Genomic DNA, 26,212 nt, shown 5'->3' on the forward strand with positions numbered 1-26,212 from the left:
GTAAAAAGGATGTTGAGAGTGTTCTGAGTGTGGAAGAAAAGGTTGGGTTGTGGAGTGGAAAAAGTGATAGTTTTTAAATAGAGTTGGAGAAAAAATAGATAGTAAATGAATATGAAGAGGGTGAAACTAATTGCATGGAGAGATATAAGTTGTGGATGTGAGATGTGGCTAATGGTAGTTATTATGATGAGTAAGCAGAAGGAGGTGTTAGTTAAGGGTAGCTAAAAGTTAGAGAAGAGTATATTGAGGAGAGGTGAAGTGAAGAAATATAATAGGGGATAAAGTAGAGGTAAGAGAGAAAGGGAGAAAGTATACTTATTAATCAGAAGTCAGTGGTGGGAGTAAGAGGATGAGTGAAGCAGATGAGCTCTGAGAGAAAGTGTTAGAAAGAAGAGGGGAGAGTGAACAAGGTGAAAATAATGTGTCGATTAAAAAGGAGGAAATTAGTGAAGACGATATTGAATTATGGGTAAGTATGGGGGTATGTTATTTAAGAGGAGTGAAAGATAGTGATAATAATAGGTGGAAGACTAAGTTGGGATACAGATTTAGGATTCAGGTGAATGTAGGTAGAGTCAGTAAGATAAAGAAGGAGTAGATATAGATGTATAAAGCAAAATATTATGTTAGAGAAGGAAACGTGGGAGGATTGTGGGATGTGATAGGTTGCTAGAGGGAAGGGTCATGACTTGGTTAAGATAAAATTAGAGGTAGTGGGTATGGGTGGGAATTGGGGGCAGGCTAGGTGAGGGAAGAGAGCTGGAGTGTAGTGATGGTGAATGGAGTGAGATGAACCGGAGACTGGTAGGAAGCTTAAACTGCAACAAAAGCAATCAGGAAAGCCATAAGTAAGTGCTATAGCTAAACATGCTCAGAAACACTTATTGAAAAAGTGAAAGGAAGGGCAGCTGCAACAAGAAGCTATAATAGGAAGATAGCAGAATAGAAATCTAACAGAATTATTATTTCAGAGGTGTGCTAAGTACAGTGAATGGTAAATACAGTTATAAACTGAGTTTTCCCACCATCATGGAAAATATCTGAAGTTATTCTAGCTCTCAAGTGTGATGTTTGTACTGATCCAGCTAACAGTTAGTCTCACTTGCATTTTGGGGAATTGCTTCAAAAGAACTTTACTGGACAGGTTATTTGAATATCCGAAAGGTACTGACTACTTACATCTTTATCAAAATGGCTTTATTCTCACCAGATCCTGCTCATCAGCCTTGCAGGCTTGCAGAGACTTAAGAGATTTAGGTGGGTTTCGTCCTTGATGGAACAGAATGAAAGACAAAGATAACTACGTAGAAGTTTATAAGAGGCCAAGTACAGAAATGAGATGTCAAGCCTGTTTTGGTGGTTCTGGGGGTTTGATCAGTACTCTTTTTGGTTATGAAATTCTGAGACCTTTCTGGTTATGTAATGTGTCTGGACAGGCAGATAAAATTTGGAGCATTGAACTCTGTAACTGGTCTAATTGGAGTGCAGTGGGACTGGAGTGGGATCTACCTACATTATACATAATAAGAATTTTATTTGCTAAAAATGCAATGATACAGTACTTTTTTTTGTTTAATTTTACTGCCTTTTCAGTACATCATTGGTTAGTAAGGAATAACTCTTGCTGCAGTGGCACCATATAAATGGGTGATTAGAGAATAACACTGCAGTCATCAGCAGATTTTGTTAGCCACAGATCCATCAGATCTGGATTTGCTGTTTTGAGGTCAGAGAATCATATGCTAGAAAAGAGAACTCACAGCACACATCCCTAAGGTATGCTAGTTACTTATTGCTTTCTAAGGTGACAGCTGCTACTTTAAACATACTTTAACCATAGAGTTTCCATCTTTGAGCCAGTTTGCTATTCATCTTACTATGTATGGATCTACATTTAGTTTATTTATAAAACCAGAATGGGGGGGGTGTGGTTAAATGCATTTGCCATATCTGGAAATGCTGTCTGGACAGGTCTATATTGGATGATTGAACTTTCAGAAGTTTGACTGTCATATGGTTCACACTATATGATCGAATTTTTGAAAGTTTGAACATTTTAATGGAGATCTCCATGTAGCGCGGAATGGGAAGATTTCCCTTTTCTGCACTGTAGTGCGATCTTGGAGTTGGTATATTTAAAGAGCGGGGGGGGGTGCTAAAAACTTTCAGGTAGGTTACTTGTGTAGTTTTTTTTTATTAGACTTTCGAACTTTTAAAAGTTCGATCATATGGTGTCGACCATATGATACTTGAACTTTTGAAAGTTTGATTATCTAATATAGACCCTGTCTGGACTGAGGGAGCACTGCCCATAGTCTCAGGGACCCTCTCAAAGTCATTTACTAAACTAAATGGATGTGATTTCCCTTTGACAAAAAACAAAGTGTTAAGGGTCTTAGTGTATTATACATTTGATATCACAATTTATGAAGCCACATATATCATGTGCTTGGTGTTCTTGCAGAGTAGATTACTTACACTGATAGGTGTCTGGTTCCTGAGGTATGTGGTGCAGCCCCCTCTTAACAAAGGCATCATAACAGCACTTTAGGGACATACCCTATCACTAAACAATTTTAGGAGGTGGGTTCCATGAGGGTGTATTTGGCACTATTTATTAGACATGCATGTATGTTGTCTGGCCCCACTGATGTTGTATTTTTGAATTTTGTGAGCTCAATTACAAAATGTTACTTTCTAATCTTAGAGGGTGCTGGAGATTCAGAGTTTTTTTGCTGTCTGTTTCCTGGGAAAAGTTTATGTTAAACCTTTTCCCTGGAGTGTGAGTGAGTTATGCTGTTTTGGATAAGAACAGTGTTGTATACTTTTTTTATTTTCTGATATAATTAATAAAGGATTTTTTTTGTCCTTGGCTTCAAATGCTAGTTCTAGTTCATATTTAGCTTTACTCTTCCTGAGTATAACTTTTATCTCTTTGCTCATCATCTAGATAGAGTCTATAATGTAGTCAGATTTAGATTTATTATAGAATTATTCTTTGCTCAAGAGCTTTTTTATACTTGTAGGCTATGAGGTGGTTTGTTTCTGACTTTCCCAGTATATCTGGCTCTAGTAGGGACTGCCGGGTCTTAGCAGGTGTCCAGGTGGGACTAGATCTTTCTAGCATAACAAGCAGCTGGAGCAGCATGGAGGCTGCTGATATTAGATGTAATTTTTTTTGGCCCCTCATACCTCATGGTATTGACCAATCCTCCAGTCCCCCATGCCCACACCTGGTCTACTAGCCATGCACCTGCCAATTATTCTAGCATTTGCTGTGGCCAGTTCTTCACTCTAAGTGTGTCCTGGGAACTTGGACATCTGTTATTTAGTCCAGGTTTTTTTGTTTTTTTAATTTTTATATGCCCGACTCACTTTTGCATTCATTGCCCTTTCCTTACCCACCCATGCTTGTCAACTGTGTCTGAGTACAACTCTTTTGTATGGACCATGTTTCCCTTTAGGGAGCGTCATTGACAAATGCTCTTCTTCTCTGGCTGGGCACGCTCATTTCTCCTTTCTGTGGACCACATCATCAATGAGTGTCCTTCCTCTCTGGATGGGCATGCTCATTTCTTCTTGCTGCTCTGTCAGTTGCCCAAACCAATCAAACCTAGCACAGCACTGATATAGTTAGGTCTTTATCCCTCTATGTCACCAAAATGGGATAATACTATAATACAAGTAGAGTTTTTTAGAGCCCATCCTACACTTTAAGTATTTTTTTTTTAAGTCATTTGATTCAGATTTGTTCATGTGGAGCAGGGGATTTAGACTTTAAGAGCAAAGGTCACTAGCTTATCACTGGATTATCCATTTTAGGAAATTAAAATTAACCAGTAATGGGTTATTATAGATGCTGCACATGAAGAGAGAATATTGTTAAGGGGAAGATCTAGAATGTTTTGCTCCCCAGTGTAGGTTAACTAATTGTACTACAGAATTATCATTGATTAAATTCAGAAATTTTGGACATATTCAATGTTTCAGGTATAGGTACACCAATTTATTAATAGACAGTTAGAATCACTCATCAAACATGTATTTTTTTATTCAGGGCAGTTCAGAAAGTACTTTCAGGAATCTTTCATTACCATCTGGGGACACAGAGGGCTTCCTATAATAGGGAATACATTGATAATTTTAGGCTAAGTTGGATTTCTGTGAATTTAATAAAGATATTTATTAAAAAATGAGTTCTATTTCTGAATCTCATACTCATGAAATGCTTTCAGACAAATATTGAATTGCCCCCAAAGTTTACTTCATGTCTGAGTGCATGGTAAGTGCTAAACCCCAGAAAAGTAGGGAGTGCTATCTTTACAATAAAACCAACTCCAGTTTACAACACAGACAAGGTTGCGTTCAAGTTGCAGGAGGACATCTATGTCAAGTGATAGTTATTTAGACTTCTACAATTGAGAAGACTAACCTTGATATAGTTTGTTGTGACTTAATTTTTACTTCAGTGGTGGAATTGTCAGTAATTAGACTCTGCCTATAAGGGAGGAAAGGGCCTTAGGTATTAAGTGGAAGCCATAGAATGGTATGTTCTGCTCTTCCTTTGCAAAGCAAATCAATCTATCATCTCAAGCTAGGCTGACGCTTGCTGACCCCTCCCTAGAGTGACACCAAGTATTTATCCAATTGTTGAAGCCAATTATTTTTTCTTTCTGTTTAACCATAATTCTGAGTGAAGGTGAGATTCCAATCAGGACCAGAGTCTTACCTGCATTTGACACATGTGTAGTGAGCTCCAACATACATCTATGCATGCTTCAAATGATGAGAAGCTCAAGTAATTCAACCCCAAATGGGCCACCACTAGGTCATATTCATATTTGTCCAGGGTATGGGACTAAAGATCTTTTGTAACATCATATATCATGTTACCAGAGGGACAACTGTCATCCTGTCCTTGTCCAGCCTCATATGCATGGAGTCAAATGTGTATAACAATGAATTCATCAGTTGTCAGGACACTTCTGTTTGAATTCAAGAGTTTATTGGCAGTAGACAGTTTAGTGTCTGCAACCAGGCAACACTCTACTATGTGTGGGGTTAGTTACATTCTTTCTGTAGATATTTGTTGAGGATTTGTACTCCTGGGAAGTTATATTTTGCATCCTCAATACATGTTGGTTGGACATGTTTGTTCAGAGATGTAGGTTGTAATATGTAGTGCACACAGACCATCTTTTCTGGTGAGAGGATAGCCTCCCTGTTGCATAGATACTTACAGCTGTCACAGTTTATAATGTGTATGGCAAGTAGAAATTCATTGTCTGCAAGCATATGGAAGTTTCTACAAGGCCTAAAAATACGAAGTGCTATGAGGCTTGAAATAGAAGGGGCATAAGTCTGTTGGTCATCTATTCTGGCCAAGTGGGTTTAAGTCTTACAAGATAAGTTCACTAGTATATAATTAGAAGATTAGTGAGTAGATACAAGGATCTTAAGTGCAAGAGGTCATGCTAAACAAGGGAGCAGTAATGGTGAGTGTGAATTACAAGCCTATAAAAAGTTCGAGAAAGAAGGTCAAGGCTTGCAGTGGGAGAGATCATAATTACCAAAGTAACAGAAATAGGAGTAATAGTATGTAAATAACAAGCCTGCAAACAGTTTAAGCAATAAGCAGGGCTAAACAGATAACAGTAAATGTAAGAGAGTAAAAAAGCTCAGTACAGCAACTAGAGAAACAACACCAAAGCACTTCCAGTGTACTGTTGTTATGAGTGCAGCTGCAAGAAAGCAGAAGCAGTCCTCCACAAACATACCCAACCTATCGTGACTCTAGTGCTAAAGACTCAAAGTATACTTGCCAAAAGCAGAAACAAAACAACTCAGTAGACAGTTTAGAAGGGGAAATTAAGAAAAGCTTTCACTTACTGCCATTCATCATTAACTGCCTTAGTGCTGCACAAAGCGCAAATGAGTGCAATGATGTGCAAAGCTAAGTGACATATACCAAGCGTGAAACAAGGAGCAGAAGAGAAATCAGCTTATAGGAAAGTCAGCAATCCTCAAATCAAAAACAGCAGCAATTTACCTCCAGTTACAACATACCTACTACAGCTATATTAGAAGATGGCTTCAAGTACTATGCTAAAAAAATGAGCAGGACAAGTCATGTTAAAGCAGGTACTCAGCTGTACAGCTCATTGCATTGCAGACCAAAGCTGAGTAACGTAACACAGAGCAACAGATGACTCTATGAACGTTTAAGACAGCTGCTTTTAGCCATGAGTCATTTCTTGGGACAGTATAAAACACACATTAAATAATTTAGGCACTGCAAAGGAAGAGCAACAACTTCTTGAGGGAAATTTGTCCTTCAGCTGATAGTGGTTTTACAAAGTTAATGAAGAATTGACCAAAATGCTTACACCTACCCAACAGCATTTATGTTGCAAAATGAAGAGGTTAGCACCTTTGTACCCACTGTAGCTAAGCAGTAAATTAATTTATTACTAATTGCGTAGTAATATGTGAAGACAAGCCTCTTAAACTAAATCAATGAAAGATAAATACAGTTTATATGGTTCAAGGTCAATGTCGAGTTTATCAGAGTACTTAGTATCTAAGTATCTTTTCAAACATTGAACATTTCCAGCAAAAATAAACCAACAACTGAAAATTGCAATGTGAATTTTCTTTAAATAAAATCAATGAACTCAAAGATAATAAAACGTAGACAGCAAATATTTAAAATGGTTATAGGGCAACAGTTACAAAATCAAGTTCATTGATAACAGTCAAAACTATGGTTATACAACTAGTTTGATTCAAGAACTTATTTTGATATGCAATAAAACCTCAGATCTAGCCAATAGTTACTAAAAATGATTCTCAGACACTGAGCCAAAGCATGGAGGCATGAACAAACACCAGACAGATATAAAGTCCCAACCCCAAGTATAATGATTAGAAAATCATGAGGACTATGAAAATGCTGACTGCAGCAATATAACAGAATGTTGAAAAAAATTACAGTAGCATAACAGATGATGCAATGAGCCACTGAAACACTGGCATTCCACAGTAGTCCAAAGCATGCCAAACTCTTCACCACAATTATCCCAGCCTTCAGGTAAACCAATACAGTAAGATTTTTTTTGATAAAATTCAAATACAGAGTCCTTATAAGAGCAAATAAGATAGTTAAATGTCCTGTACAGTTCATCCATGACAGACATTTGTCACTATCTTGGGCACAATAGATGGCAATAAAAATTCCCATTTACTAAAGATGAACTTTATGTAAGAAGCAAAAATGTAATTTCAAAGTGGAAACATTTAAAAAATAGAAGTGATACAAATGAATTGTTTGGAAGACTTAGAAAATGACAAAATGATGGAAAAGCACAGATGGGTATGAAAGAATAATGAGAAAATATGTTTCCATCTGTGGACGGAGGCTGTAATAACGGTTAAGGTGTTTACCATACAGACTTAAAGTGCAGGGTTTAATTCTCACATGGGGTAATTGGCAAGGCTTAAAATGGCCTCCAAGAGCAGTTAGACTAGTACTAATCTATGAATCTATGAACCATACATGAAAGGCAGATACAAATATGGAAGAGAAGAAAGGATCGAACTGAGACATTAAGAGTAAATGTCAAAAGAATAGAAAACTGAGTAAAGGAAGAGATCAACATAGTAAGTAGGGTAAAACATAAGAGAAACATTAGATGTTTTTATTTTAATATACATATGTGATCAGGAAAGAAATGTGGATGTGTGAAGCTGGTTGAGTAATGTAAAGCTATTTATGTTAAGAGATGCTAGAATTTCCATACATATACGAATATATGCTCAGACAAATGGTCCAAAGAGTGGTTAGCCGCTTTGATAGGAAGAAAATATTCAAGAATAATTATACATTTCTGCTAGTTGAAGGAGAAATCTTATCAAAGTTAAACAAATAGGAGACAGTATAAAAGTGATAATCATTTAGTATATAATCTGAGAAAATATTTTAGTATAAATGGCAAATAAATCGATTTATTTTTATTTTTTATTTATTTTTATTTATCAAGGGAGATTTGAGGTGGCATGGGCAGATATTTGTAGGGAAGTTAAAACTTTTTCCTAAAGAAAATCTGTACTTAGGTAGAATATTTCAATTGTGATGCAAGGCTAAAAAAAGAAAAACAGTTATTTTCTTCAGTATGAGTAGGAATTACAAAAGGAAGGAAAACAACCTGTGAAAGATGAAGATCAGGGTTTAGAGCTGATTACACTTCTTGTTCAGAAAATGTAAATGTGAAGTGTAAATAAGAAAATCATTAATTAGTTGTTATACCACAGATTAATCGAAATATTCCACACAACTGAAATATTCTATCAAAGTACAGATATAACAAAAGAAAAAAAAACACCATGGGCAAAATCAGAAATTGCAACTCTGACAAAGACAAGAGCCCTCTTTTTCACCTAAACAAGAAACTAAGAGGTCTAATAAGGTCCAACAAGACCAAATATGAGGTCAGGATAACCTTTCAGGAGAAAGACAATAACAAAATCTTCTTCAGGTATGTCAGGAATCTTAAAGGTAACACATTGCAGAGTGCTGAACTGGTGGTAAACAGCACAACCTTCACTGACAAGGGAGACATAGCAAATCTACCTGATAAATTTATCATTAACTTTACCTCCTACTCCCCCCACTACCCCCTGTGAAATCTCTTCTAGCAAATCCCCTCAACTGTCAACAAGGATCAAATTCTGGCAGTGCTCGCTAAGGTCCAAAACATTACATCAGTCGACCCAACAATATCTCTGGGTGCCTCCTAAATAGCCTCAAACATGCCCTGACGATGCTTGCTAAGGTCCAAAACACTGCATCAGTGGCCCCAACAACATCCCTGGGTACCTCCTAAATAGCCACAAACATGCCCTAGCAGGACCACTAGAGAAACCATTCAATTAATGCTTCAAAACAGATAATGACCAAGTGAATGGAGAGCTGCAGCAGTCACCTCTCTCTCCACAAGGGTGGACCACCAACTGATCCCATAAACTACAGAACCATCAGTCTGACAAGTCTAATATGTAAATCCATGGAATGATTTATCATAGAAATGATCATCTAGGACCTTGGCAACCTACAGACACTGGACCAGTCCTAGTTTGGCTTTGTTGAGGGAAGGTTTTGTCTGCTCAGCCTGACAGACTTCTTCTAGAAGGTCACCAAGGCTTCAGATGCGGGGAAAATGATGTTCTCCACCTACCTCAACCTGGTCAGTGTGTTTGATACAGTGCCCCATACAGGGGCATGGAACTAGGCATAAATTCCTGCATAATTTGCTAGATTGCTGGCTGGCTCAAAGATAGGACCCAAGAAGTCAGGATTGATGAGGCCACTTAAATCATGAGATCAGTCACCAGTGGAATAATATATGGTTCTGTTTTGGGCATGCTCCTCTTTGGCATCTATTACTCAGAATTCAAGGCTAATGGCAAAAGCTTCTGGCACACCAAGTTAGCAGATGACTGTGAATTGGGAGCTACCATAGATTCCCCCATGACACAAATATCCTACAAGAGAACAAATGATTAGTGCCAGAGCCATAGATTAAAACTCAAAGTGAAGAAATGCATTCTAGTGCCCTTTGGGAAGTTGTCAACCCAAGCTACTTATACCCCTAAGAGTTGGTTTGGTAATTATGGATTCAGAACATATGTTGATAGTAATTTGATCTTTGACCACCATGTAGTCAAGACAGTAAGAAAATCTTTCTATGTCACTCAACCCATAAGCAAGGATATGGCATTCAGGTCCAAGTAAGTTACAGTACCACCCTACTTAGCCCTTATCGGACCCATCATCAAATACAATGCCCCCTTTGGCATGTACCTAACCAGGGACCATTAAAAGCTGGAATGCTTACAAATGTTTCTCATCAGGAGAATCTGGGGTATGAATAACCTGTCCTACACAGATCACCTTAAGGCCTTATCTCTTCACTCAGACTCCTACAGATTACTGAGAGGTAATTTTTCCCCATTGTATAAGGCATCCTTAGACCCACCTCTGATAGACTTCTTGCACATCTGTTCCTCTTGCACGTCTGCAAAACAAATATTACCAGGATCTGAATTTTGCATACAGTACAAATAAAACATACTGGAGAGACTGATATGTGTCTCAGTGGAACAGGCTCCCCATGCACGTGAAGCAGAGTTCAACCCTGACCCTTCTCGCGTGAAATTGTTATCATTGGAAGAGAAGTCATAAATTCACCCCTGAGTCTGAATCTCCATGTCTGTGACAGACAGAGGCCAACAGTAAATTAACGAATCTCAAACTAACATACCCCCCACAAATAACCCTTACCCACATTGTACTAATATGCCCCCACCATATAGGTGTCCGGTGTACTGGAGGAAAAAAACTGGGGTGAGTTGCATGGCTAAGCTTATAAAGACATTGGTGGTTGATAGCCTAGTACAATCCTATGAACTTAGAAGAGTAATGGTGGAGGCAGATGTAAGTGAAGGCATTAGATGAGGCAGGGTCTACCAGAAATGCAGTTTAAGCTTAGAATATTTACCTATTAAAGAAAATTAGAAAAGTGAAACAGGAAGTAGACTGATTGCAGGTGTATCTAGGTAACTCAGCACTATTGGCTTGAATTTATACCTGTTTTTAATTGATTCATTTTTGTTCTTGCTTGATAAATACTGCACTCAGCAGCTCTGAATGCACTGCTGCTGTAGGTACAGCTGATTAGTAGGTGACATGCATAACTCCAATTTCTCCCTATAGTCAGTACTACTTTCACATCTGTGTTCATTCAGCAGGTGGCAGGCATGAGTGTTCTCTGTGCGAAAACAAAGTGCTAAGTGTTGCATGTAACCACTGCTGGTTCTAGAAAACAGCACAGTTGTCAGACAAGTGTTTAGGTATTAAGTGAAGAATGTTTATGCCCTTCATTGCTTTGGGGACAAGCTGTTTCAAGGTGTTTTTGTTTACCTAGTTCAAAAAACACTGGGCATACCTAGTACTAAAAGTTTAGGAGATGGTTTACTAGCTCATAAACGCTACTGTCCGGGTATCTCAAAAACATCACTGTTACTATTCTCCCAAAAATATTGTAAAAGCATCTGCATAGTTCCCCCTAACAGTCTTTGTATAATCACATACATAGTCCCTTTTAGTCCTAACTGGGTCCTTCTCACACATCAGCACTGGGCATCATAATGTGGCAGCAAACTGTCCACCCCCTTTCTGTACCAGTCTTCTACGAGTTGGTATACCTATGCATGGCAATATTGTCTCATGCTCATGGATAATGAACTAACTCTGTCTACAGCATCTGTCAGAAATGCAGTTCTTTAAAGTGGTCTGCAGGCATCCCTACCTCAGTTCACTACTTATCCATGTGAAGCTGAGTTCATCTATTACCCAATTTAAGTACAACCTAGTGGATGAAGAAAAGGAAATTTACACCAGCCTGGCACCAATGTCCCATATGGACAGAGATAGTTTATAAATGATACAGGATGTCATTATTCTTTCAGGAAAACTTGGCTAGGTTTAGGAAGGCCCACTAGTAATTAGTCCAGTAACAATCTATGAATTATCAAATACAGATTAAGCTTTTAGTTTTAGTACTGTAAGACATATCTTTTGCAAGGAATTAGTTTTCTGGTTCCAGTAATGCAAAGTACATCACATATATAGATTAAAGGGTTGGGCAAAATCTTTATAATGTACCATAGTGTATCTAGAATGTCATGGCTTCCAGGAGCCTAGCAGTCTCTAGATCCTGACTTTAAATCAATTATTTCCTCTTGACATATTGCAGTGTACTTCTGGCCACACCCAATATGATGTCACATATTTGGCCACACCCCTGTGCCCCAGTTTAAACCTCTGAAAAAGAGGCAAATTTAATTCCCTCTAGTCAGGAAGAAGGTTGGTAACTGCAAATTAATGTTTCTGATACATGCATATGTATGTATGTTTATTTGTATGTATGTATGTATGTATGTACAGATTTTCTCACACATACCTGTATCTGATTGCATTACAAACATGGGCTACTCTGTAAACCCAGCTTAACTTTATCTGAATGCTTAAGCTTAAGTACAATATTTATACTGGGACAGAAATGGAAGACTACAAGTTATACAAACCAGGAAACATATCCAGCAAATTAATTCATCTACAGTGCCATATGCTTCCCAAATAGAAATAAGTAAGAAATTTAAAATTACAAAAATCAAACTGTCAAGACTAGTAAAAATATTATCTATGAAGCACCAGTATAAAAATAATGCTGCAAAGGTCTGACATATCACCATGACTGATAAGGCATAGCACTGAAATGAGAAGGAAAAACACATTATGGACCCCTGTGATAGGTGCTGGTAGAATTATAGTGAAGACAGCATGTATTCTTAATCCCAGGACAAGCAGTATTATATGACAAAAGATGGAGCCTGGTAAATCTGACATCAAAACAGACAACAGAAACAGTACAATGGCAGAATAAAATACTTAGAGTAACGGCCAACAACTCAGTAAGAAGATTATGAGGAAAATCCACTGGTCCACTGAGATGCACAAATCCTCTGTTAGGCCATCCAAACAGGTATAAGCTTTTATAGCATAATTCCTCTCATCTGATCCTAGGGCCTGCACAGCCTCACAAGAGTCACATTAAAGGCAAATCGTCCTCTTCACAAAAGCAGCAGCTCTTGTGATCGATTTCATGCTAGCCTCATTACAAAGTCCAACTCAGCTTCACTCTCAATCATTTATCAAACATGCATATAAAGTTTACATTACAACACAGTACATTCTCAGCATGAAATCAGCATGAGCTACCTACCACCTGTCAGTGCAATAACAATTGGCTCATGTAGAAAAAGGTGGCAAACATGATAGATGAAACTGAACATCCCATGTATGGCCTTTGTGGCTGCCAGTACCACTAAATTTCCACTGTATCATTTCTATTTCCACTACAGATTGTGCTTCATTCCTGCATCCACTGTCTAACATTCCAGGGACAGTATAGATGGCAGATTGAACCTTCATCAAGTTGCCTTCCTTATCTGATATATTTAATGTTTTATTTCCTAGTAAAAGTACACAAAATTGCTTCAAAACTGCCAAAAGAAATATGTAAAGGCAGCAGTGCATTAGTATATATCTGTGGGTACAATAAAAACTCAAACTGCTGTAAGATGCATTAAAATAGCTCATAGTTGTTAGAATGTAATAAATGGAAATAATATATGCGCAGTGTAATAAGGATGGCTGTCAATGCAACAAAGAATAAGGCTGTTCCACTACTTTTATTCATATACGCAGGTGCAGAAAAGAAAAATATTATGAAAATCAAGCAAGGTACTAAGCTTAAATAAATCCAGCTACTCAGAACATTAAACAAATACTAGCAAAGGAAATTTTAAACAAATTCATCTACTCACATCTTGCACAGACTTGATTCTTAAAAAATGCACACCGAGTGGCCATAGGTATGTCTCTGTGACATGCTACAACCTTTGTCTGTCATATATATGCATGTACAAATGTTTCTATCTGGTCAGATCAAGCTTGGCTGCATGGATATTAGAACTGTTCTTTTAGGTAGTACCATCATGTCTGCTGATAGTGATGGCACATAATGTGGCGCTGTGTGGATCCCATTACAACCTTTACGCCTAAGTTGTTGTAGATATGCAGATATCCTAAGCACCAGCATTGTCTGTGTTATATGCTTGTTGTGTAGCATATATGCAATGAAGCCCTGACCACGACCAAGATCTGCCTGTCTAGTGCTTTCAACAGTGTATCCTTAAAAAGATGATACAATGAGATCTGCTATTCACATGAAATTTGCTGGACCACAATGGGGTAGTGAAGTTTATTGATGGTAGAACACTGTCCTTTCCTCTAGATTTTCCAAGCTAACATTCTGTTTTATTTATTTACCTATCCTGGCTATGCTTGTGTGTATATAGACACACACACACACACACACACACACACACACACACACACACACACACACACACACACACACACACAAACACACACACACATGAAGTACTGGCAAATCATATTCCTTCATCAGCTCTTTGTTTACCTTTCAATTGCATCTCTGTCTGCTCACACTCATATTAACTTTTCTACAAAACGTTACCACCACCATGGTCTTTTTCCTCCATTTCTTTCCATACCTCAGTGGACATAGTGTTTTCCTTTGTCATTCCTGCTGCTGTTTTCCTGGCTCTGTACCTACTTGCCCATTCTATCAGTTTGTTTTTCTCACTAATTCTATCTTTTCCTTATCCCTTCCTTTCATCCTGTCCCTCAGTTGTCACCGTGGCAACGCATGTACCACTACTTCTTATAAGCAATAACCCACAAATAGATAGAAGAGCATATTTAAATAAAAAAAAAGAAAATACATTTTTGCATATTGAATAGAGATTAACCATGTTCTACCATCTTCCCATCAACTGACTTTCAGCAGGAACACCTCCTGTATCTCCTGGTCTGTTTCCTAACTAGATTTCAAATGAACAGTCCTTTGAAGTAACCCTGATTAGGAGGTATCTTATAGGAAATGGTTTCATTCTATGGGTGACTAATAGCATTACCCACTGTAACCCTGGCAAGGATGAATCGTGCACTCTGTTCCAACCACAGGTGTCTAATAGAAGACATTAGACTTTTTTAACAGTTAGCATCTTTAAATCTTGTTGTTTACATTCATTCTTCCCCTTATTAGACATGACAAAAGAAATAAAAACTCATATATACTAAGATAAAGCATCCAACATGAAGAAGCATGATGAACTGGTAAAAAGTAAAGTACCTGCTTTAAATGTAATTATTAGAGGTGCAGTAATATAACAAGTTTGTTATGTAACTAACATAACTTGCTTCCAGGTATTCTGTGCAACATACCCTGTCTGAAAAAGTATAAAGCCTCCCATATTAGAACTATCAAGAATAGATATATTCAGAGGATACAAGCTGCATTATATACAAAGGAGAAAACTAGACAGAGACCAAGGACAGTTAAGGCCTCACTCTGCCAACTAAAGGTCTCTTGCTATTATACTAATATAATATAATATAATATAATAAAATATAATATAAAGACCAATTATTAACATACTGCCAGCTGATGGAAATGTATTATTTTATTTTATTTATTTTTGTTTCCCAGAGTTGCGCTGTGATCAAATTTGACCATTTACAGGCACGACCAGGTAGAATGAACATTCACAACAAAACACAAAGCAAAAAATAAGATAAAAAGTGACCAGTACAATGGTAATCATTTGATAAATTCTAAAAACAAAAAGAAAATAAATTATTTACAAAAGTCATATTTACAAAGGTTAGAAAATGTTTAGCAAAGTAATATTTTTGGAATAGTTGATAAAGTTAAGTGTTTGAGTGTAGGAGTAAGATATAAACTGTGAGGTATCAATCATTAACACCAAATCAGCATTTTTGGAAAAGATTTATAGAAAACAAAGTGCTAAATTTGAAAAATGTGATGGAGGTGAATGAAATTTATGGATGATTTGATGACAAACAGTGACAGATTAGAAATACTTCTCTCAGTGTGTGTGTGTGTGTGTGTGTGTGTGTGTGTGTGTGTGTGTGTGTGTGTGTTTGTGTGCGTCTACCTGACAGAATGACTGTTTGTTTGCCACTGTGTTTTAGTAAGTATATTAGTATCTAGGCTGTTTAGGGCATAGAAAAGACTGTCTTTGTGACAACCCGGTAAAAAGGAAATTAGTTTCATGTGGAAAATTAGTTGAATTGTAGGTGGGATAAGTCAAAGTGGGTATTATCAGGTCTCATTCAATGATTCTATTTGATATAAATTACATAGGAGAACCAATAAGCTACTGGAAGATAACATGTTTTGCTTAAAAGTTCTTTTCATGCTGCATATCTTTGAAATAATCAACCTTGCAAAACATATCCATTAATCTATTTTCAGCAGTTTTACAAACACACACACACACACACACACACACACACACACACACACACACACACACACAAGCACCACACATGCATGCTACCACACATGCACATACACACACAGCAGATGAATGGGTTCTGTGATAAGCACCACACATGCATACCACACACACACACACACACACACACACACACACACACACACACACATGCACACACATGCACACACACACACACACACACACACACACACACACACACACACACACACACACACACACACACACACACACAGAGCAGATGGATAGGTTCTATGTGATAGATGAACATAAGGCATGGAAACTCAGCTGTAGATCATGCAGTAAACATTGGTCACCCACCAACGAAAAAAGAAGGAAGGGAAGAGAGAGCAGCAATGAAACCCTGCACTGTCCATATGCTGTTCTGCTTCTGATTCGGTTAGATGCTTTGTACACAACTATACCATTTAACCACAAGCTGTTTATATTTTCCAATCATTCTTAGCAGGTCGGTTGGAAAACTGTGACAGCAGGCACAGTGGTAACGCAAGTCATAAAAATGACACCACCAAATTCTGTGAAAACAAGTGATGTAACACTGTTTAGTAAATGCATGTGTGTTTTCATCTTGCTGTGGAAAGAAACTGACATTTTCTGAACTTGCTGGAAAGTTGACGATAATGTCTGCTGTCTTGTTAACCTAAACACATCAGTCCCTCCCCAGATCGTATGCTCTGTGTTTACCAGTGTTTTGCAATTGTTGTCAGGTTTCAAACACAGTACTGGCACTCACTCTTCAAATAATATTTCTCCACATTTACCACCCAATTCCTTGATCTTCCTTGAGGGTCTAGACTCTTAAATGAAACCAGAAATCATGTAAGTATTCTTTGTAGTAACTTCTGTTTGCTACATTTTCCAAGTATATTTATAATATTTGTGTACAGTCCCCGGCCATGAAAATTTAGGCAGAATAATGCACTCTAATACTTGTACTCCTGATTTAGATTTCTTTTGCCATGAAACAAATTCTGTTGCTGTTATTATATGATGTACTGTTAGGCCTTCTGCTGTGCATCACCAGTTGGGATTTCTGTTATCGTGATACAAATGTGGGTCATGTGATACCCATTTAACTGTAATGCTCATTAAGAACTGTGGTCACTTGTCAAAGATCTTTTTTCTGGAAATTACTGTGTCAGTTCTGGAATTCCTAGCCCTTAGTTAACTGCTATTTCTTCATTAAACAATCAAAGTAAGCTCAGGCGCAATAGACCTGAGATCTCAGGAACCAGGGCAAGGAAGCCGACAGATGTATTGCAGGTTATAAATATTCAGAGGGCAAAAAAGACACTGTAAATGCTTTGGATATGAAATAATTTTACAGAAGGATGAGAAGAAGAAGGGTAGTAACTGAAGAATTTCTGTTTTAGTGTTACAAACTGCATTGAAACATCCACCTTTGAATTTTACGTTTGTATTTAAAGGCTGCAAACCACTAGTATAAAATGGACAGGCGAAAAAAAATTACTGAGACATTTGAGAATTTTAGACAAATTTGTAGAAAAAACAAGTCCAATAATTCTTGTCCTCACAGGCCAATTTAATGCAGAAAGGCTATGTACTGCAGACACAGATTATTTTGAGTTCTAGCAGTCTAGGAAAGCATCAAAGCAGGGGATAAGGAATGTAGAAGTCTGATTATCAAAATCAGACACACAAACTGAGGACGAATCCTTGTGGGCCACAAACAGACAGCACTGCAGGGGAGTATTACAACCACAGAGCTGTCTGCTTTTCTATATGGCACCATAAATACTGATGTATATCAAATGTGGTGAAACACCAACATTACTACTACAACAGTTTGGTTAAGTACCCACCCACTAATACACCTTCTTTAACTTCTAAACACACTGATAATTACACAGGTTATTTGGTCTCACTTTGTTCCAAGTGACAGAGGGGGCAACCACTTTCCTTATGGTCTTTCACTATTACATAAAGGGCATAGCAAAATTAATTTAAAATGGGTGGCGAAAGCCAAACACACTCTGGCTAGGCTTATAAATGCCCTAGGGCAGATAGCCTAGTATGAACCTATGAACCTATGAACATTTACACTTGCTGTACCATGCAAGCATTTTGAATGAAGTTTCACGCAGTGTCGCTACCACTTGCTGTAGCTTTATCTGCCATTTTAAATGTATTTTATCTTACTTCATAATGTTTTATTGAGCAGGCCACACTCAACTGATTCTTATTTCAAAGACTATCCTAAAAGTACAGCAATGTAGAATCACACACTATGAATGCAACATGAGTGGGAATTGTGTCCCAGCCTGCTTGATATGAGCTAATAAAGAAAATGTTTTTACAACCTTTCTGAAACGTTCCTCCTTGGCTTCACACTGTGACCCTTAAATGGAATGCCAGAATCCAAAGAGTGAAATGACATGTAGTGCTTATATTCATACTGATGTCTGATGGTCTTGTTTTACTGTAGTGGAAACACCCAGTCATGAATCAAAGCTCATCCACTTTTGCCATTTGATAAATATTAGTAAATGGTTCAGTATCATTCAGTCTTCCTTTACTAACTGTTTCTTAGCAGTCCAGTATTAAATATGAAAAGAACATGTCTCTTGATGTTTTAGTTCAAGAATTAGGGACAGATTTTGGAATAAGCAGGAATAAAGAACCTGGATGTTATACATCTACTAAAATGGGTATTATTGCCACAAGGAAAACAATGTAGACAGCTTTGCTGTTTGAAGGAGAGTAATTTCAGCTTTAACTACTGATATTATTTTATAGTATTTTATAATATATTTTATAATATTTTTATAATACTTTAAGCTCCACTTATTTGTGGCAGTAATGCAATCATTTTCAGACATTTCAGACTGTTTCTAACTGGACATACATGGCCCGAAATAATAGGGAAGTATAGATCTGTTTCTAGAATTTTGTAAAGCCTTAAGACACCAACAGACATATACTGATGTTGAAACTCCTACAAATTGATATGTGCCAAGCATGCATATGGTGGTTAGACCACTAAAAGAAAATCATTCGGAAACAGATTCAATATATCATGAAGCACTTTAGACCTATGACTTTGCTTCTGCTGTAGGCTAAGGAAATAGTACCTGTGTGTCATCCTTTGCTATCAGACTTAGGTTCAAAGGTTCATAGGTAGGTACTAGGCTATTGGCCCTAAGGCCTATATAAGCCTAGCCAAATGGTACCCTGGCTTTTGCCACCCAAGAAAATTATTTTCCTGTGCCCCAGTCAAGCAGACCCACAGAAGTGATCCCCGGGGTGAATTTCCTATCTCCCATCCAATCATCAAGATTTTTCTTGAAGAGTGCTAATGAGGAGGTTTGTTTGATATAGATAGGTAGTTTGTTCCAGAGTATGGGAAGTCTCTGAGACAGGAATCTATCCCTCCAGCATGCTCTGTTTATTGTGGTGACAAGGTTTAGGTCCCTACAGCGTGTAGTGCGGAGGGATTGGGATTTCTTTACATGGAGCATGTCCAGCAGCTCTGGGTTTGACATAGCTTTGTATGTTAGACAGAGATCACCTCTGAGTAGGCGATATGTGACAGAGTAAAGCTGGAGTTTTTTGAGGCGGTCTACGTAGGACATCTGTTTGAGGCTGGTAATCCTCTTTGTGAGGTATTTCTGTGGCCTTTCCAGTTGTTGTAGATGTCTTGTGAGGTACGTACTAAAAGGGGCATTGTACTCTATAATGGGTCTAATGAGTGATGAGGAGAGTGGAACAATTACCTCTTTTTTCCTGGATGAGAAACCTTTTGTGATGAGGTGTGCCGTGTAGAAGGATTTCCTGACTACTGTGGTGATGTGATTATCAAAGGAGAGACTACTGTCCACCTGTTTCCCAAGGTCTCTTATCACACTTTCGGTGTTAAGTAGACTACCGCCTATGTGGTAGTTCATGGGTACAGAGTTTTTACCAAAAGGGATGACAATGAACTTTTTGGCATTGAGCTTGAGGCCATGGCTTTGACACCAGGCATCTGTCTCAGTGAGGCCCTTTTATAGGATATCCACATCATTAGGAGATTTGATTATGGCTCCTAGTTTGCAGTCATCTGTGAACTTTGTTAGCCAAAGACCTTCTGTGTTAGCATGTACTTCAGAGAAGTAGATACCAAACAGGAGAGGACCTAGGACTGAACCCTGTGGTACTCCACTTGTCACTGGTCTGAAGTTGGATTTAGAGTCTGCTACTTTTACAGTGTGGGTTCAGTCAGTGAGCCAGTTGGCAACCCATCTTGTGACATAGGGATTTATACCTAGTTTAGTGAGTTTGTCTATAATTCCAGAGTGGGGGATGGTGTTGAAAGCCTTGGCGAGATCTAGATAGGCTGTGTTTACCACCTTACCCTCATCTACATCTTTGGTGACCTCTTCAAAGAAGTCTATCAGGTTTAGGAGACATGATCTGCCTTTTACAAACCCGAACTGGGTAGGGTCCAGAGTTTGGAGATTACCAATGTCATTGTTTATAAGTTCCATGATGATACGCTCCATAGCCTTGCATATGGATAATCCTCAAGTTAACGTATGAAACTGCCAGAAGTGGAAAAAGTGGTCCATGGCTTTTATTCTGGGGCTAAGACTGGATAATTTTCATGCCTGAAGTTCTGTAATGAAATAGCAGTAGGAGGGAAGGCCTTACCATTTGAAAGGCTTGGTGCACATATCATACAGTTTGTACATGCATTCTTCTCTTCTCACAGTTCTACTGTTATTCCCATTTGAATACATACAGAAAAATGTACCTTACATGAAATGGCTGATTGATGTGTAGTATCTCTTAACAGTATCAAGTGTTAAGACTGTCTTTGAGTAAGTGGAAGGGAGGCCCACATTACCATATTTTGATATGGAGACAAAAATAGTAGTACTGCTGAAATGTATGACAAAAAGTATTTACTGTTATGTAAGAATCACTGGTTACTAAGTGAGGAAGTCCATAAAATATTATATTTGTTATTTATACTTCACAGACATGATAGATCTGAATATAAAATACCTTCATGGGGAACATATGGTACCTTTGAAAATCACTAATAATAATCATTTGCATTTTTCATACAAGAAGCAAGAACTTCTTGAGTGAAAATGAAATAACAATTTGATAACCTAATCCCAATAAAAGTGTCCTAACTAGGCCGGATAGACTTGAAGAATGAATTGTAAGGGAGTGGGGTGAGTCATTCAACAAGCTTTTCTGGAAAGCAGTTATCCTTTCTAACCAAAGCTTAGCATGTAGCATAGGGTTATTACTTGAGGGGATACTCATAGGCATGGCAGAGAGTGCAGGGATAATGTATGTGACAAAGCGTATGAGATGTTTCACTGTTTCAGTGTAATTTAAAAGAAGTTCTGGACTTTAAAGACCTTCTAAGAACTTGCCACCTGAACATTTAGTATCATATACTCTATCTCTAGCATCTATCCATTTATTTTTTTAAATGCAAGAATGGATTCCAATTGTTTAATTATTAAAGACAAAGGATTCCATGAGTATCCAGCTCTGAAATGGAAATACCTTTTCAAAAACTTAGTTAACTTTTAACACTGTAACTTCAGCATTTCTAGTGCTCTGCTCATGATTCATCGTTAGAATATTAATGCATACCCCCAAAATGTTCTGTATGAATACACTTATACAATGCAGTTAAATCCCCCTAAATAACCTGTATCTGACTGAAAGCAATAACATATCTGTTAATCTATGACCATAGCTCATTTCTCTCATTCCTTTCATCAGATGTACAAAATCCTCTGTATCCTTTCCAGTCTATCAATCTGTTTCATACTATGCATACATACGTTAACTCTATAGCTCATCATTAATCTTATCAAAGCTTTATATATAGGAACAAGAACCTTTCCATCTCTACTAACAATACTTCTTAGTATATTCCTCATTTTATAATACCACCTTCTAATAATATCCAAGTGTAATTCAAAATTTAACTTGCTATCAATATTTATTCCCAAATCCTTAATATTAGGTATACCTCCTAACACAACATTATCCATTGAATATGGATTGCCTAAATTATTCCTACCATAATACATAGTACTATTCTTATTCTACATTTAAATTTGAAGTCCATTTTATTGGATGTTACCCATTAAAATAAATCACCCCTGTCCTGTTACAGAAGTAATTGATACACCTATTTTAGAGTCATCCACTTATTTAGGCAAACAAAACCCTTTCACAGTTGGAAGAGAAGACATGAAAAGGCCAGATAAAACTGATCTCAAAACAGAACCCTGAGGTACACCAGAATAATTAACTTTAGATGCAGAAAATGTATCTCCTATTCCTACATTCCTATTTTACTAGATCTATAACACAACCAATTTTTAATTCATCTTATTACATAATGATTTAGATCATATCCTACCATCATTGTAGTAACAATGTTATGAGGGATAGTAACAAATGCCCTGGCCATATCCAGACAGACAACATCCACAGGTAACCTGTTATCTAGTGATTCCCATAATGGCTGACAAAAAGACCAAGGAATAGTTATACACAACCTTCCCTGAGTAAAGCAATGCTAAGTAATATCCATCCTTGACCTTAGTGTGCCCAAAATATATTTTGAAATAATCTCAAAACATTTACCTAATATACACATCAAATATCCCAGCCTAATTTTTTCTATAATGGAAACATCTCCACCTTTACGAATAGGGATAACTATTACTTCCTTCCATAGCTTTGGTACATGTCCTTCTTCTAATGATCTTTGAAATAATTCTACCAAACATGATGAAATGGATTTAAAGAAAGATTTAAGAAAATATCCATTTATTCCATCTGGACTAACAGCAGTGGTTGGATTATTATAAATTAATGTTTTTGTGTGATAATCATCATGTCTTACTTGAGTGGGAGGACTGACCCAACATCGTTTCGGCCATGGCAGAGAAGCAGTAAAATAATAACAAAATGTTAAAAAACTGATTTGTGCACATTAAAAAAAATAAACATGGAGGTAACAGATAATTTTACTTTGTAAACTTAATTGTTAGCCCCTTAAATACAGGTACAGATGTAAATATAGTTATAGTAAGAAAGCCAAAATTAAGTTCATTATCAGCAAAGGTAATCCATGAAAGAAAGAAAATATGGAATGTTGTGGCTTTAGGCAGATCTAAGGAGAGTCAAGCTCCGGGGAAACACTTAAAACTGCTATTGTTAGAAGGTTGTCTAAGAAGGCTTTTTATACTAAAGTAGATTGCATTTGAAAGCAGCATGTTCTAAACAGTGTTAGTTTTTGAAATGATTGTTCTACAGAGGGAATATAATGAGAGATCAACACAATATAAGATTACCTAGGAAGGTATTCATATTCCGGGGCTTTAAAAATGACTTACGGTTGTCTGCAATAGTGGCACTACACAGATATACAAATAAGGTCAGTGAAAATTACTGCAATGAATTCAGAAAAATTAAGTTTTTTTTTTTTTTGAAAACACACCTACTTGTTACAAAAGAGTAAGTTGCAAAAGTTCATGATTATGAAGTTTTGAATTAGTTCACAAAAGGAAGAGGGTTCATGTTACTTTTTTTTTTCAAATACCGTGCGTGAGTGAGGCTGAGGACACATTTATGGAAAGCTGCAGATAGCACAGCACTTAAAATTGATTTAAAAAAAAAAAAGAGGTTCGTAATGTTTTATATAAGGGTATCCTTTTGTGGACACCCTGATGGTGTCATTAAAGAATAGGAAGGAGAAATAGGAAAGATTGAAAAATGAGAGACAAAGGGGAATACAGAAGGAAGGCATCAAGAAAGTGTGTGCTGGAAGAACATGGAGAGAATGGGTGCTATGTATTTGTCATGGGATAAACTCCCTATTTTTTCCAAGTTGTTTTTTTATATGAGAGGGTAGTGTGGGTGAGAAATAGTTGAGAAGGTTGAGGAGAAAGGATAAGGGAAGAAGGGCTGAGGAAGTGCCAGTTGTAGTCCCAGTATACAGACCCTCAAATGCATCCACTGGCAGATGGTGTTGCAGTGGAGGACCCCAGTGATTTGGGGGTAGGGACCTGTGCTGGTGTGGTGGTCAGCACCAACTGGGAGGACCTGTCTTCTACATGCTGAAGAGAGGCTTTAACAGACTAAATTATTCTTTCCACTACCTCCACCAGTACACCTTCCACCAAGCTCCAAAGCTTCCTTTCAGGTTGCCATGTGCTAGGTTACCTGCAGGACTGGCGCCTTCACCCCAACCCTGTGAGGACATCCCCGATGGGCAGAGTGTGATCTGTCCCAAGCCTGGGACGTAGATCCATGACTTGCTCTTGAGGGATTTGAAGCTGTATAAAAATGAAAATAACTGGGAGAGAAAGAAAACTATAAAAGAGAAGGAAATGCATAATTAAAATAAGAAAAATAGAGAAAAATGGGTGGGAGTGGAGAGACAAAACATAAAAAGCACAATAACTCTACATATTACATTTACATGCCATTTCACGCACTATTGAAATATTGCAGGGAAAATCTTTATTGAAGTAAAACTTATATACAGGAATTGCTTATGCATACAGTGGAAATAATACAAGTTCTGCCTTTGCATACTTCTGATTAATTCATATGGCAAGTGCTTGTGGCTTCTTGATGGAGAATGTGCATCTCTACACACATACAATATATTCAATGCAGTAGTAAAAATACCCTTTGCAATTTTTAGAAGTAATCATGTTAAAAGCAGTAACATTAGCCTGAAGTGCAAAGGTTTCAGTTGTATTTCTTTCATTTGCAAAGCAATAGTAATGACTTTCTTATTACCAATATAGAAAACAATTGTAAAAAGAGTACATCAGTTATACACACATATGTCTCTTAGTTTAAAGTAGTATAATGATTTCAAATCTTTTATATGTTTTATATACATATTATAAACTAACAAGAGAGAATTCTCTTGGACTGGACTTCATTTATACTTACTTACCAGAAGATTCAACTAACCTTTCAACTGATGTGTATGTGTGTCTGTATACATATATATATATATATATATATATATATATATATATATATATATATATATATATATATGTGTGTGTGTGTGTGTGTGTGTAGTCTAAGCAGTAACTCCTACTCCTTTTTTTCTCTTACATATGCATAGCTGTATGAATTTGTAGAATACTGTGCCAATATTCACTGTCATGCAAGAGAAAAATAAGTATGAAACATATGTGGAATGCTATTTTCAAAATACTATGCTGTGCATGTAACAGCATGGTCAGGGTATAACTTTTTTACAAACACAGAAATGTAGCAATTCATGGAAGTTTGCATTTCTTTTGCTGTACAAATGTGAATACTTTGCTAGGTAATTCAGAATTAAAGCAACATTTCTCAGTAAAAGTTTGTGCTGGTCATTCACTTGGCACAGTAACCCCCACCACCACTACCCCCTGCAAATTCCACTCTAAATATGGTGTGGTGTATCAGACTTCAGCTATGTTGTACGTGCAGGTAGAAAAACTTTTGAACAAAAAACTGTTTTAAGCGACTTTAATACTTATATATTTCCATGGCCTACACATAACTGGCTTTACGTAAAGTAACTATTAAATCATTTTATGCAACAGTAATAAATTTTAAATTGTAATTTTATTTTCATTAATTATAGATCCATTTTTGACACCCCAACACTGGGCCAGTAATCAAGGAGCCTCAATCCTCACCACTAGCACCAGTGGGGGACATACATTAGGAGGATGACAAGTACACACACAGTATTTCCAGATGCAGCTCTGTGCATTTTCCCTTAAGAGCACACAGAGACCACAGTCAGTTTGGGACTGGTTTCTCCCTCTTTCTCCAGATGCCCAGTAAGACCCCCCCCTCACTGTCACAGCTATAGAATTGAGATCTCAGCTGAGAGGCCAAGTCAAGACCTCCAACACTCTCTCTGTCCAACCAGTGCCTCGTGGCCCTGCCCAAGTAGTTATACACACACACACACACACACACACACACACACACACACACACACTTGGGAAAGGCTGTCACAGGTTTACTAGCTATGCGCCCTTCTGCCCAGACTATAAGGTACTTATCAGTGCCACCAGCCACGTCCTTATCACTTCCTTTAACGCCCTTAACAAAGGGTGCCCAATCTTACTGAGTAATGTTTCTATCAGTACAA

This window comes from Protopterus annectens, chromosome 3.part0 (assembly GCF_019279795.1).
Source record: "Protopterus annectens isolate FY-2018-M chromosome 3.part0, PAN1.0, whole genome shotgun sequence".
NCBI classification, from domain to species: Eukaryota; Metazoa; Chordata; order Ceratodontiformes; family Protopteridae; genus Protopterus; species Protopterus annectens.